Below are 15,778 nucleotides of genomic sequence, written 5' to 3' on the forward strand. Positions count from 1 at the left end.
TTCACACGTCTGTGTCCGCCCAATACTCAACTCATCGCAGACGAAGTCGCGGGTAAAAGCTAGTAGTTTAAATAAAGAACAGTTGGAAAAGGAGGTAATAAACTGTTGATAAGTTGGAAAAATAAGAAACAAGGTATTAAGTGTTTGTATATTTTCCTTAGTGTAAGGAAATGTATAGTGAGCACCCACTCACAGTCCAGCTAAAGGGTTAATGTGGTCTGCACATAGCATTGTGTTGTTAGCGCCATGTGAGTGGTGACTAGATAAAGATATTGTCAGGATACGGAGTCGCCGCGGTCTCCTTGCTGCGCGGAGTCTCCCTGGGAGACGTGTTAGGAGTTCTATTGGGTGTGCTTAGGTCATTAAGGGTTAATCTTTTCCTTGCCTTCAGTCTCCATGCCATTTGCCATCAGGTGTGTTTCTCTGCTGCTATTTAAACCCCACCCAGGCATGGATCCTTGCCAGCCATTCACTTTGTGTTTCCTGGTCCCCCTGTTCAGTCTGATTCCTTGTCTGTTTGTATTCCATATGTTTCTTGGTTTTTAGACCCGGCTTGTATTTTTGACTATCCCTTGTCTTTTGATTTGGTACCTTTTATTATATCTCCTGGCTTGACCTCTTGCTCGTCTGACCTCGCCTTCTCTTCTGTGTCTTGCTGGGACTTGTGGTCCTCCATGGTTCCATGCTGTTTAGTCTTTTGTTTTGCATGGCATTGACACTGTGCTTTCTGTTTAGGTGTGACCCCGTGACTCCAGTCCCTAGGACTTTCAGGGCCTCCTCTCCCCTTATCCTAGCCGCCGGATAGAAGGTTAGGAGCCGTGGTAGGCACACTTCAATTAGGAAGTGCATTGGTCTGCCTCATCTCAGATACTACAGCATAGTCATAGATGCAGGGCCTGCGACCCCTTTTGTCCTTAGTTGCACAGTGTTGCTTTCCCAGCTGTGTCACCTTGCACTGCCTGACCCTGACTCCAATCCTTACATAATGGCTGGCCCTTACCCTAGACAGGCCGCCCTGCGGTTTAGTATGGATGCCGAACACTCCATAACTGACCGCCTGGACGAACTGTCAAGGCAGGTGCAGGGCATGGCTGGGTTAATTAACCAAGTCTCGCAGCATCTGGAGGCTTTGCCTGATCCAGCATCAGCCGCTGCAGGTTCTTCTATTCAAACACCAGTTTTTCCCATATTGAATACCCGTCAGGATCCTAAAATGTTCTTGCCTGACCGTTTTGACGGTAAACCAGACAGATTCCGAACATTTCGGGAATCTTGCCGTTTATTTTTCCATTTTAATTTCCTTTCTTCTGAAGCAGAGCAGGTGGCGCTGGTGGTGTCCCTTCTACGAGGGTCACCACAAGACTGGGCCTTGGCTCTACCTGCTGGAGCTCCTGAATGGAATTTGTTAAGTAAATTTTTTCAAACATTAGGTCAGATTTATGATGACCCTAATAGAGTTGCCTTGGCCGAGTCCCATCTGTTGTCTATTCAGCAGGGAGTTAGAACGGCCGAGGACTATTGTACGGAGTCGTCAGTGGAGCTCTCAGTCAGGGTGGACAGACAGACCTTTGTTAACCCTTTTTAGACAAGGCTTATCTGATTCTGTAAAAGATGCTCTAGTAAGTCATCCAGTCCCTGAAAATCTAGGAGACTTTATGCCCTTGGCTATTTCTATTGATAGGAGGCTTAGGGAAAGGCGTAGAGAGAAATTAAGCAAACCTGGGTCCTCAGCTAAATCCTGGTCTGTCCTTTCGGAACCTATACCTCCTTCTGCTGTCCCTACCTCTAGTCCTATATCTGAAGAAGAACCGATGATATTGGGGTCCACAACCGCCTCCAGGAGAAAGTATCGCCTAGAAAACGCTCTGTGTCTGTATTGCGGCAAACCTGGACATATCCTGAGAAACTGTCCAACCAGACCTAAACCACCGCCGGAAAAACGCCAATGCCTGAGTCATTTCCGGGAGGGTCACTCAGGCACACAGGTACCTCCTAATAATATTGAGAAATGTTTACTCCCTGCTATTCTTGTTAATGGTAATAAAACTTTTGCATGTCAGGCGATGGTGGATTCAGCTGCCGCCATGAACTTCATCCATGAAGTTGTGGCACAAGCTCTAGGAATTGAATTAATTCCCTTGAAATACCCATTTCAGGTATCTGGAGCAGATCTAACCCCTTTGTCTGAAGGGAAAATCTTAGCCCGTACTGCTGAGGTGCAGTTTTTTGTCGACAGTTTACATGTTGAAAAAGTGTCATTTTTTGTTATGAAAAAACTTGCTGCAGACGTTATTCTTGGTTTACCCTGGTTGCGTGTACATAATCAAGTGTTTGATTGGGAAACTTTGGAGTTGGTTAGATGGGGAGATTCCTGTACTTCTCATCTTAATACTGTTTGTACTATCAAAAACTATATCAAAATTTCGGAATTTATTACTGAGTTCAAAGACGTCTTTGATGAGCTCAATGCGGAAGCCTTGCCTCCACATCGACCTTATGACTGCACAATTGATTTGGTTCCTGGAGCTAAACTATCCAAAGGTCGCATTTTTAACCTTTCAGCTCCAGAGCGCAAGTCCATGCGTCAGTACATTAAAGAGAGCCTATCTAAAGGACATATCCGACCTTCAGTTTCTCCTGTGGGGGCGGGGTTTTTCTTCGTTGAAAAAAAAGATGGTGGTCTCCAACCTTGTATTGACTACAGGGAATTGAATAAAATTACGGTCAAAGACCAACATCCTCTGCCACTCATCCCGGATCTTTTTAACCAGGTGGTGGGGGCTCGATGGTTTTCTAAAATTGACCTCCGCGGAGCTTACAACTTGATTCGGATAAGAGACGGGGATGAGTGGAAAACTGCATTTAATACCCCTGAAGGTCATTTTGAATACCTAGTTATGCCTTTTGGTTTGAGCAATGCTCCGGCGGTATTTCAACGTTTTGTGAATGACATTTTTAGGGATCTGTTAGGTAGATATCTAGTAATTTATTTAGATGACATCCTCATATTCTCACCGGACTGGGAGTCACATCAGCAACATGTAAAAGAGGTTCTTCTTAGGCTACGTCAAAACCACCTCTGTGCTAAGTTATCCAAGTGTCAATTTGGAGTCCAGGAGATAGGTTTTTTGGGATACATCCTTACTCCTGGTACCATTGGTATGGATCCCAGAAAGGTATCTGCAGTACTTGAATGGGAGAAACCTACTACCTTAAAAGAAGTTCAAAGGTTTCTAGGTTTTGCCAACTATTACCGAAAATGTATCCGAATTTTTTCTTCTATTGTTAAACCTCTCACCGATTTGACCAAAAAGGGGGCGGATCCTGCCTCCTGGACACCAGAGATGGAGGTAGCGTTCGCCACCTTAAAACAACTCTTTACTTCTGCCCTAGTCCTGGTCCATCCTGATCCTGAATTGCCCTTTATTGTAGAGGTTGACGCTTCAGAAGTAGGTGTAGGAGCCGTCCTGTCTCAGGGCACTGAACCATTTACCAACCTCCAACCTATCGCCTACTTTTCCAGGAGGTTCTCCACTACCGAGGCCAATTATGATGTTGGCAATAGAGAGCTTCTGGTGATTAAGTGGGCCTTTGAAGAGTGGAGACACTTCCTGGAGGGGGCCAGACATAAAATTACTGTACTAACCGACCACAAAAACTTATTATATTTAGACAAGGCGAAAAGATTAAATCCCCGTCAAGCCAGGTGGGCTCTATTTTTCACTAGGTTCCACTTTGTAATTACCTACCGTCCCGGCTCAAAGAATACTAAAGCAGATGCCTTGTCCAGAAGTTTTGGTCTTAGTGGTAGTTCTGATGGGGAACCTGAAAATATACTTGCTCCTGGGGTGGTAGTGGCAGTTTTGACCTCGGATCTTGAAACCCGTATTCTCAACACTCAGGATGCTGCCCCTAGTGCACTACCACCAGGTAAATTGTTTGTCCCTAGCCACCTCCGCTTGGAGCTCTTAGAGGAGATCCACTCCTCTGTTCTGGCAGGTCATCCAGGCATTACTGGTACTGGGAATCTGTTATCACGTACGTATTGGTGGCCATCTTGGCAACGAGATGTTAAAAATTTTGTTCATTCTTGCGAGACCTGTGCCAGATCTAAGGTGTCCCATGAACTTCCAGCGGGTCTTTTACATCCACTCCCGCTACCCAATCGACCCTGGTCACACATCTCCATGGATTTTATTACCGATCTCCCGTCCTCTAAAGGGAAATCGGTAATTTGGGTTGTAGTAGATCGTTTTTCTAAGATGTCCCACTTTGTTGCCTTGAAAAAATTGCCTTCAGCTAAATTGTTGGCCTGGTTGTTTATCCGCCACATTTTACGTCTGCATGGTATTCCTTCAAATGTGGTGTCGGACGGGGCGTACAGTTTGTGTCCAGGTTTTGGAAAGCCTTTTGTAACAGGTTGGGAGTCTCTCTTTCTTTCTCCTCAGCCTTCCACCCAGAGACTAACGGTCAAACAGAGAGATTGAATCAATCTTTGGAACAGTATTTGAGGTGCTTTGTGTCTGATTGCCAAGATAAATGGAGTGAATATTTGCCCATGGCTGAGTTTGCACTAAATAATCATGTCAACTCCTCGACTCAGTCATCTCCTTTCCACATTAACTATGGTTTTCACCCCAGATTCTCCTCAGGAACAGGCAATGAATTCGCCTTTTCCTCAGTAGAGGACGTTGCTAAATCTCTCTGTACGGTATGGGCTGAAAGCCTGTCATCACTGAGAAAAGCCCAGGCTAATCAAGTAAATTTCGCCAACAGAAAGCGCCGCCCTGGACCTGACTTTGTGGTGGGTGACAAGGTCTGGTTATCCACTAAAAATCTCCAACTTCGTGTTCCATCTACTAAGTTTGCCCCGCGTTTTATTGGTCCATATCCCATTTCTGAAATAATCAACCCTGTGTCATTCAAATTATCACTTCCTAGGTCCCTCCATATTCACCCAGTTTTTCATAAGTCCCTATTCAAAAAGTATGTTCCGGCAATGGTCACTCGTTCCCCACCCGAACCAGTGATCGTTCAGGGGGAACTAGAGTATGAGGTGGAATGGGTCATTGATTCACGCAGAGTGCGGAATTCCCTTCAGTTCCTCATACATTGGAAGGGGTATGGACCAGAGGAGCGTGTTTGGGTGGCAGCCAGAGACCTTCACGCTCCTAGATTGGTGGAGAAGTTTTTCCGTTCTTACCCTACTAAGCCTGGGGGTCCTCTTGAGGGTCCGGAGGCCCCTCCTCAAAGGGGGGGTACTGTCAGGATACGGAGTCGCCGCGGTCTCCTTGCTGCGCGGTGTCTCCCTGGGAGACGTGTTAGGAGTTCTATTGGGTGTGCTTAGGTCATTAAGGGTTAATCTTTTCCTTGCCTTCAGTCTCCATGTCATTAGCCATCAGGTGTGTTTTTCTGCTGCTATTTAATCCCCACCCAGGCATGGATCCTTGCCAGCCATTCACTTTGTGTTTCCTGGTCCCCCTGCTCAGTCTGATTCCCTGTATGTTTGTTTTCCATATGTTTCTTTGTTTTTAGACCCGGCTTGTATTTTTGACTATCCCTTGTCTTTTGATTTGGTACCTTTTATTATATCTCCTGGCTTGACCTCTTGCTCGTCTGACCTCGCCTTCTCTTCTGTGTCTTGCTGGGACTTGTGGTCCTCCCTGGTTCCATGCTGTTTAGTCTTTTGTGTTGCATTGCATTTACACTGTGCTTTCTGTTTAGGTGTGACCCCGTGACTCCAGTCCCTAGGACTTTCAGGGCCTCCTCTCCCCTTATCCTAGCCACCGGATAGAAGGTTAGGAGCCGTGGTAGGCGCACTTCAATTAGGAAGTGCATTGGTCTGCCTCATCTCAGATATTACAGCATAGTCATAGCTGCAGGGACCGCGTCCCCTTTTGTCATTAGTTGCACAGTGTTGCTTTCCCAGCTGTGTCACTTTGCACTGCCTGACCCTGACTCCAATCCTTACACGGACATCTTTGTGAACGGACACTTAAGGACAGACAAGGACTGTAAAAGAACGCACATGATGTCCCATTAAATCAATGCAAAATGTAACGGACACAGCTAGTGTCCGATGCTAATGTCCACGCAAGATTTTGTGCGGACTTTAGCATCAGACACTAGCTGTCAGACACCGACGCTAGTGTGAACGCCCCCTTACAGTTAAAACTTCAGCAACTACTTCAGGTTGGGCATTAGTTTCAGTCACAGGGGTGAGATCCTGTACTGACTGCGTCACAGCAGCAGCATATGAGGTGCTCTGACTGACATTTCCCTCAGGCTTGTTTACTGTGACAGGATTTGAGCTGGTCTCAGGCACCCAGCTCACTATAGAGTTGGTACAGTGAGCATATACCTCACAATTACGGGCAGTATGGCCAGAAACCCCACAAACATCACAGGTACGAGGCTCAGGGCAAGCCCCGGCCTCATGACCACTTTTTTGACAATTCCTGCAGACTTTTCCTGTCAGACATTCCTCCCTAACATGGCCATATTGGTGACAGTCTCTACAGAACTTGGGCTGTCCTGGGTAAAAGAGGAATCCTCTGTTCCCAGCAATGTTACAGTTGGCAGGAGGGTGAGACAGACCCCCTATGTTGTCGGGGTCTACTCTCAACCTGACCCAAAATTTGACTTTACAATTAAAGATGCCAAATCGATTGTGCTGCTTAACAACACCTTTACCTGACAGACAATCCTTGTGTAAGTAGGCCTTGACTAACTCCACATCTGTATAAGGGTTGTATAGGTGAACTGTCAGAGGTTTTTCCTCTCTCCCAATTAAGGGTGTAAAAGGATTCTGAACCTGCATCAATATGTAAAAATGGTAGTACATGTGCTGAAAAAATGCCCAATCATACGATCAACATATATAGCTAAAGAGCAAACGCCAAAAAGCACAAACGCCAAAAAGGACGGAATCATATATCAATGAAAATGTATTAGATGTAAGACACAGATTAGGGCAAACAGAAACATGTACTATGTGAATAGAACCAGATAACAACTACCTGCAGTCATGGTGACAGAAACTGGTACGGCACTTGCTAAAAGAGGGTGGCCCTGGCATCAGTCTGTTTGCCCTAATCTGTGTCTCACATCTAATACATTTTCATTTATATATGATTCCGTACTTTTTGGCGTTTGCGCTTTTTGGCGTTTGCTCTTTAGTAGAGATGAGCGAACACTAAAATGTTCGAGGTTCGAAATCCGATTCGAACAGCCGCTCACTGTTCGAGTGTTCGAACGGGTTTCGAACCCCATTATAGTCTATGGGGAACATATACTCGTTAAGGGGGAAACCCAAATCCGTCTCAGGAGGGTCACCAAGTCCACTATGACACCACAGGAAATGATGCCAACACCTCTGGAATGACACTGGGACAGCAGGGGGAGCATGTCTGGGGGCATCTAACACACCAAAGACCCTCTATTACCCCAACATCACAGCCTAACAACTACACACTTTACACATTCCAAAAAACCTCTATCAAAGTGGGAAAATACCTGGAAACCTTCTTTACTCCCCAAATGGATGGACACAAACCCCAATTTAAGCTGAACAAACAGTAACAACCACCCCTTTAAATCACGTTCCCCATGACAACCACGGATGGAATAGACAATGGGAAATCCAAAAGCCCTCACCCTTAACTATCATTTTGAGTGTGTGTGTGTGTGTGTGTGTGTGATGTGGTAAGACCTTCCAAAATTCACTTTTCTAGCCCTTAACATGAGCCCTTCCAAACAAAGTTACAGGACCTTAAGCTGAGCTACCAGCAGAGATTGAGGCCCTTGGCATGAGTAGAGCCTTGCACCAGCAGTGTTTTTGTCCCTTAGGGTGAGTTGAGCCTTGTACCAGCGTGTGTCCCTTAACATCAGGCGGGCCCTAAGTTCTGTGCTTTGCACAAAATTTCCACATTAACTAGGCTGAATGGTACAAACCTTAGTAGGCCCGAGAACCAGGAACAGGTCTTGCAATGGCTGTCGGATAACGCTTAAAGCACATTGTCCACCAGCCAGTCAGCCTCTACCTCCTCTCCTCCTCTTACCCAACAGTCTTGTCCTCCTTCCACCCAAAATTCCCAATCTTCCCAGAACAATAACCCAAACTTTCCCTGCTCCCCAGAGCTGTTCTCCCTTCCTTTGACTGTACCGCAACCTGCCCCTCCATTTCGCGATTCCACGGACCTAACAGATGAGTATCTGTGTCCAGATGCTCAAACACTAGAGTCTCCTCCATCTCCGGTCGATTTGGTGGCGGATGACCAGCAACCCACCCTCATCGACGATGATGAGACGCAGTTGCTGTCAGGGCAGCCAGTTGACATGCGCATTGTGCAGGAGGAGGAGGTGAGACAGGAGTTGGAAGAGGAGGTGGTGGACGACGAGGACACTGACCCCACCTGGACAAGGCGGATGTCAAGCTGGGAAAGTACTGTGGATGTTGAGGCAGATGCAGCACCAAAAAGGGTAGCTAGAGACAGACGTCAGCAGCTCAGGCGAAGCCAGGCTACACCCGGAATCTCCCAAGATGTTCCAGTTTGTACCCAGCCCCGAAAAACTCCCGCCTCGAGGGCACGTTTCTCGAAGGTGTGGAGTTTTTTCAAGGAATGCGCCGAGGACAGATATAGTGTCGTCTGCACAATTTGCCTCTCGAAATCGAGTAGGGTCTCTGAGAAGAGCAACCTTTCCACCACTTCAATGCACCGTCATTTGGAATCCAAGCACTGGAATCAGTGGCAGGCAGCAACGGCAGGACAAACGTCGCCCGCCGTTCATGCCACTGCCTCTGCTCACAGTGCTGGCGATGCACTCCAGAGGACGAGCCAGGACATCACTTCATCTGCCTCCGCCACTTTGTTGACTTCTCCCTCATCCTCCCCTGTTCCTGTCTTATCTCCTTCTCCTGCACCATCAAAGGCACCATCAGGTGCTTCTTTACAACAACCCACCATCTCTCAGACATTGGAGCGCCAGCAGAAATACACCGCTAACCACCCACCCACGCAAGCCTTGAATGCCAACATCGCTAAACTGCTGGCCCAGGAGATGTTGGCGTTCCGGCTTGTTGAAACTCCGGCCTTCCCGGACCTGATGGCAACGGTGGCACCTCGCTATGCCGTCCCTAGCCGTCACAACTTCTCCCGGTGTGGCGTCCCCGCCTTGCACCAGCACGTGTCACTCAACATCAGGTGGGCCCTTAGTTCCGTGCTTTGCTGCAAGGTCCACTTGACCACCGACACTTGGACAAGCGCCTGTGGTCAGGGATGCTGCTTATCTTTAAGGACAGGCAGGGTGAATGTGGTGGAGTCTGGTCCCGGGGTGCAAACTGGGGTACCCTATCTCCTCTCCCAGGCCAAAATTCATGGCAGTAGACTGAAACCCTACGACGCTGCAACCTCCACCCCAGCTACTAGCGGCAAACGCTAAAACACTGGCGTGGGGAGACATCAACAGGCCGTGCTGAAGCTCATCAGCTTGGGGGACAGACAGCACAGTGCCTCCGAGGTCAGGGATGCCATCCTGGCTGAGATGGCATTTTTTTTTCCCTGCTACACCTGGGGCCTGGCATATTTGCGCCTACCTCCACCCCAGTTACTAGCGGCAAAAGCTAAAACACTGGCATGGGGAGACGTCAGCAGGCCGTGCTGAAGCTCATCAGCTTGGGGGACGGACAGCACACTGCCTCTGAGGTCAGGGGTGCCATCCTGGCTGAGATGGCAATGTTTTTTTCCCTGCTACACCTGGGGCCTGGCATTTTTGCGCCTGTGATAATGGCTGGAACCTGGTAGCGGCTCTGGAGCTTGCCAGCCTCCAACACGTTCCATGTTTGGCCTACGTCTAACTTAGTGGTGCAACGTTTTTTGAAAACATACCCAAATGTACCGAAGCTACTGGTGAAAATGCGGCGCTTGTGCGCCCACTTTTGCAAGTGTACAGGAGCCGCTGCTAGCCTCAAAACACTCCAGCAAGGCCTACATCTGCCTGATGTCCACACACGCTGAAACGCTACATTCCATATCTTGACCAGAGTGTGTGAGCTGCACAGACCTTTGATGGAGTTCCATCTACAAAACCCAAGGGTTCCTCAAAGTTTCTGCACCATGAGTTTCCAGGGGTGGCAGAGTTATGGCTATAGGCAGAGGCATGGATAGGGATGATGTCAAGGGGCAAACGCAGTGTGGATGTGGAGGCAAGCTAAGCAGAAAAAACTGGGGGTACAAGCAGAGGCATGGACTGGGGTGATATCTAGGGGCAAAAGCAGTGTGAATGTGGAGGCAAGCTAAGCAGCAAAAACTGGGGGTACAAGCTAAGGCATGGACTGGGGTGATGTCTAGGGGCAAAAGCAGTGTGGATGTGGAGGCAAGCTAAGCAGGGAAAAAGGTGGCTAGAGGCAAAGGGATGTCCAGAGGCAGAAGACAGCTGCATGACAGAAGCTAGACCTGAGCCAGCAAGGCCCAAGATGCCCTCTTTTCTAGCTTCCTTAGAAAAATTCCCCCATCGAGGCCACGTTCCTCGCTGGGGGAGATAATTTCTAAATGTATAGGTCGAGGACAGACTGAGTGTGGTTTACACACTTTGCAATGCGACTCCCCATCTCCCAGGCCTTTCATTCCAGGCTAAAGTACAGCGCAACCCACTCACATGCCCAAGGCTTCAACGGCCTCATCTCAAAAATTCTGGCCTAGGAGATGTTGGGGTCCCGGCTTGTGGACCCTCTGCCCTTTTTGGGCCTGCTGGCTACTGCGCCACCTCACTGTGCCATCCACACCAGCACTTTTCCCCAAACATGAGGCGGTCCCTAAGTTCAGCGCTTTGCCCAAAAGTTCCACGTGACCAGCTACGAATGGACAAGTGCATGCGGACAGGGACGCTACCTTTCAATCTTGGCACAGCGGTTTAATGTACTTGAGGCATGGACTGGGTCGCAAAATGTGGTGGACTGACTTATCTCCCCACACAACATTCCTGGGAGGAGGACTGAAACACCACCCTCCTCCTCCGCCGTTAAGTGGACCCCAGCTACGAACTGGAAACGCTGCAACACTGGTGTAGGGAGACGTCAGCAGGCCATGCTGAAGCTCATCAGCTTGGGGGACGGACAGCACACTGCCTCTGAGGTCAGGGATGCCATGATGAGATGAGATGGCAATTTGTTTATCCCCGCTGCCCCTGGGGCCAGGCTTTTTTGTCTTGTTGGAGGGCTCTGGAGCTTGCCAGCCTCCAACACGTTCCATGCCTGGCCCACGTGTTCAATGTAGTGGTGCAACGATTTTTAAAAACATACCCCAAATTAGCAGAGATAAGGGTGAAAGTGCGGCACTTGGACACCCACTTTCCCAAGTCTACAGTACCTGGAGCTAGCCGCAATACACTCCAGCAAGGCCTACATCTGCCTGAAGCACCTACTGTTGTGTGAGGTCACCACACGCTCAAACCCTAGATACCGTATGTTCAGCAGGGTGTGTGAGCAGCAGAGACCTTTGATGGAGTTCCATCTACAAAACCCAAGGGTTCCTCAAAGTCAGCTCCCTCAGTTTCTGCACCATGAGTGTCCAGGGGTGGCAGAGTTATGGCTAGAGGCAGAGGCATGGATAGGGGTGATGTCTAGGGGCAAAAGCAGTGTGGATGTGGAGGCAAGCTAAGCAGAAAAAACTGGGGGTACAAGCTGAGACATGGACTGGGGTGATGTCTAGGGGCAAAAGCAGTGTGGATGTGGAGGCAAGATAGGCAGCAAAAACTAGGGATACAAGCTGAGGCATGGGCTGGGGTGATGTCTAGGGGCAAAAGCAGTGTGGATGTGGAGGGAAGCTAAGCAGCAAAAACTGGGGATACAAGCTGAGGTATGGGCTGGGGTGATGTCTAGGGACAAAAGCAGTGTGGATGTGGAGGCAAGCTAAGCAGGGAAAAAAGGTGGCTAGAGGCAAAGGGATGTCCAGAGGCAGCAAGGGCAAAGATGCAAAACTCTCCCCTGTTTTAAGAATTTTCCCTAGGTATGGGACACGTTAATGGCACCCCCTGGGCAAACTACAGTGGTGGATTGACTTGTCTCCACACACAACATTCCTGGGAGGAGGGCTGAAACACCACCCTCCTCCTCCTCCTCTGCCGTTAAGTGGACCCCAGCTACGAGCTGGAAGCGCTGCAAAACTGGTGTGGGGAGACGTCAGCAGGCCGTGCTGAAGCTCATCAGCTTGAGGGACAGACAGCACACTGCCTACAAAGTGAGTCATGCAATCCTCGATGAGACGGCAATGTGGTTTTGGCCACTGCACCTGGGCCCAGGCATGTTGTCATGTGTGATAATGGCCGTAACCTGGGATCGGCTCTGTAGCTTGGCAGCCCGCAACATGTTCCATGCCTGGGCCACGTTTTTAACTCATTGCTGCTAATCTTTTTAAAAAAGTACCCCAATGTTCCTGAGCTACTGGTGAAAGTGCGGCGCTTGTGCGGATAGTTTTGAAAGTCTATAGTTGCCGCCGCTAGCCTCTATGCACTCCTACAACGCTGGTATCTGCCCAAACAACGGCTGTTGTGCGACGTCTCCACGCTGCTGGAACTAAACATATCATCTCTTCAGCAGAGTGTGTGAGCAGCACAGACCTTTGATGGAGTTCCAACTGCAAAACCCTAGGATTCGTCAAAGTCAGCTCCCTCAGTTGCTCAACCATGAGTGGCCATGGGTGGCAGACTTATGTGAAATCCTATCCCATCCATTGCAGTGGACACGAAACATTAGTATGCGCTCATCACAACTCCGGATATGGTAGCTGCGTTAAGCAGGGTGCAGAGTACAACACAGACCAGGCCCGAGCACCAGGAACAGGTGTTAGAAATACTGCAGCATCCGCCATTTCCTTCCAATTTTGTGGTTGTGGACCCGCCACCGACGTTTGAGGATGATGAGACACAGTTGCCATCAGGGAAAGCTGTGGTCATGTGCGGTTTGCAGTAAGGGGACAGTGCGCAATTGGAAGAGGAGTTGGTGGATGACGAGGCCACCGACTCCACATGGACAGGGGTGATGTCTAGGGGCTAAAGCAGTGTAGATGTAGAGGGAAGCTAAATCAACAAAAAACCTGGGTAGAAGCAAAGGTATAAACTGGGGTGATGTTTAGGGGCTAAAGCAGTGTAGATGTGGAGGGAAGATAATTCAACAAAAAACGTGGGTAGAAGCAAAGGCATAAACTGGGGTGATGTTTAGGGGCGAAAGCAGTGTAGATGTGGAGGGAAGCTAATTCAACAAAAAAACAGGGTAGAAGCAGATGCATAAACTGGGGTGATGTTTAGGGGCGAAAGCAGTGTAGATGTGGAGGGAAGCTAAGCAGCAAAAACAGTGGGTAGAAGCAAAGGCATGCAAAACTCTACCCTGTTGGAAGACTTATTCCTAGGTCTGGGACACGTTAATGGCCCCCCTGGACAAATTACTGCCACTCAGGGGCCTAGTGTCACCAGGAAGGACAAGTATAGTCACATGTTGTGGGAATACCTGGCTGACCCCAGCTCTGTCCTCTCCGATCCATATGTGCTCTGTGCACTTATTTTCTCATCTTTTTTTCTGCACTGCACATCTCTTGCCTACTTCCTTTTGGATCTCAGAAGTGGTGGTCCACTTCAAGAGATTGGTAACTTCAGTGCTGGAGTTGTCAATAGTAACGGGATTAGCTGAGGGATCGCTGTCTTAACCACTTTTTGGCACAAAATTAAATTCCAAAGCCAAGTATGGTGCAAGTATATGATGCAAGGACACCTACACATCTGTCTCTGACACATTGGGGAGTTCACCCTCATGCGCCCTTTTGGCCTGCACCATCATGCGCCTCTTTCGAGCCACTCCACATCTCCCAAGCTTTTCATTGCAGGCAGAAGTACAACACAACCCACCCCCATGCCCAAGCCTTTAACAGCCTCATCGATAAACTGCTGGCCCTGGAGATGTTTGTGTTTGTTTATGCTTCTGGATACCCAGGCCTTCCGTCAGCAGATGGCAGCTGGGGCACCTCCCTATGCTGGGCCTAGCCGTTACTACTTCTCTTGGTGTGCTGGCCCTGCCTTGCACCTGCATGTGTCCCATATCATCAGTCGGGCCCAGAGTTCTGCGCTTTGCTGCAAGGTCCACTTGACCACAAGTGGACCTTGCGCCTGTGGTCAGGGATGCTGCAGTGCTTATCTTTAAGGACAGGCAAGGTGAATATGGTGGAGTCTGGTCCCCGGGTGCAAACTGGGGTGGCCTATCTCCTCTCCCAGGCCAAAATTCATGGCAGGAGTAGACTGAAACCCTACTACGCTGCAACCTCCACCCCAGCTACTAGCGGCAAACGCTAAAACACTGGTGTGGGGAGACGTCAGCAGGCGGTGCTGAAGCTCATCAGCTTGGGGGACAGACAGCACAGTGCCTCCGAGGTCAGGGATGCCATCCTGGCTGAGATGGCAATGTTTTTTTCCCTGCTACACCTGGGGCCTGGCATTTTTGCGCCTGTGATAATGGCTGGAACCTGGTAGCAGATCTGGAGCTTGCCAGACTCAAACATGGTCCACACATGACCCACGTTTTCAACTTGTTGGTGCCATGTTTCCTTGAAACCTTCACCATTGTGCCTGATATACAGGTCAAAGTGGGGCCATTTTCGTAAGTGAGAACTAGTCTCTGCTAGGCAGAAAACATTCAGAGCACACTCCTCTCATTTTCACACCGTTGGCTGGCGGAGGAAGACGAGGGGGATGGAGTGGCATCTGATGTCCCTGTCCCACACGAGGCTAGAGGGTGCACTTCAGTGCATCCCATTGCTTCACCACAAATGGTGTGAAGGGGAGTGGAAAATGGAGGAAATGGAGAGTGACCCTTACAGTTGGGGCCAGCAAAGGCATGCCAAGTAACACACTGGCACACATGGCTGACTTCATCTTGGGTTGCTTTTCAAAAGTCTAACGCATACTTCACATCATGGAGAACAAATAATACTGGATTTTTACAAGCCTCGAACCACGGTCTAGGTCTAATTTCTGTTCCTTTCTTATATTAGGGGAGAGGAACCAAAAATTACTTAAGTGATGCGTTTAGCGTACATAGACTGACTATTAATGTGTATCCCACTTAGTGTTGTTGGGGTTACACACCGTCACAACCTGGCTAAAGCTTCTATAGCTGTTAATAAAGTCAACAAAGTTGCAGACAGATTAGATTTAGAACATGTTGTCTTCATTGTCAAAATCCTCTTTATAGGTAATGTGTTTTTTTGGGCCGAGCTGTCTGGGAATGAGCTGGTGCAGCACTGATAACCTGGGTGAATATGGAAAGAGCCTGAGATGTAGGGTGAATGTATCCCCAAATTATTTGGGGAATTTCCACTCAGAAACTGGCACTATATGGCAGTAGCAAGAATTGAGGGTATATGTAGGCCCAATATATTCTTTGAATTCCCAGTCAGACAATGGCACTATATACCAGTAGCAAAAATTGTGGGTGCATGTAACCCCAATATATTCTTTGAATTCCCAGTCAGACAATGGCACTATATACCAGTAGCAAAAATTGTGGGTGCACGTAACCCCAATATATTCTTTGAATTCCCAGTCAGAAAATGGCACTATATACCAGTAGCAAAAATTGTGGGTGCACGTAACCCCAATATATTCTTTGAATTCCCAGTCAGAAAATGGCACTATATACCAGTAGCAAAAATTGTGGGTGTATATAGCCCCAATTCTATTGCTAGGGGACTTCCAGTGTATTTATGGAGTGAAGGTGGGGGGGCTCACCGTTGGA

General features: G+C 48.6%; 1 protein-coding gene and 1 long non-coding RNA gene across 2 annotated transcripts in view; one reads left to right on the forward strand and one right to left on the reverse strand.

Moving 5' to 3' along the window:
* LOC142198570 (uncharacterized) overlaps nucleotides 1–15,778 on the reverse strand; it is a 269,412-nt gene that overhangs the window by 218,421 nt on the left and 35,213 nt on the right. The gene's annotated exons all lie outside the window — the stretch shown is intronic.
* LOC142198563 (uncharacterized) overlaps nucleotides 1–15,778 on the forward strand; it is a 171,294-nt gene that overhangs the window by 114,058 nt on the left and 41,458 nt on the right. The gene's annotated exons all lie outside the window — the stretch shown is intronic.

Source organism: Leptodactylus fuscus, chromosome 1, assembly GCF_031893055.1.
Source record: "Leptodactylus fuscus isolate aLepFus1 chromosome 1, aLepFus1.hap2, whole genome shotgun sequence".
Lineage (NCBI taxonomy): Eukaryota > Metazoa > Chordata > Amphibia > Anura > Leptodactylidae > Leptodactylus > Leptodactylus fuscus.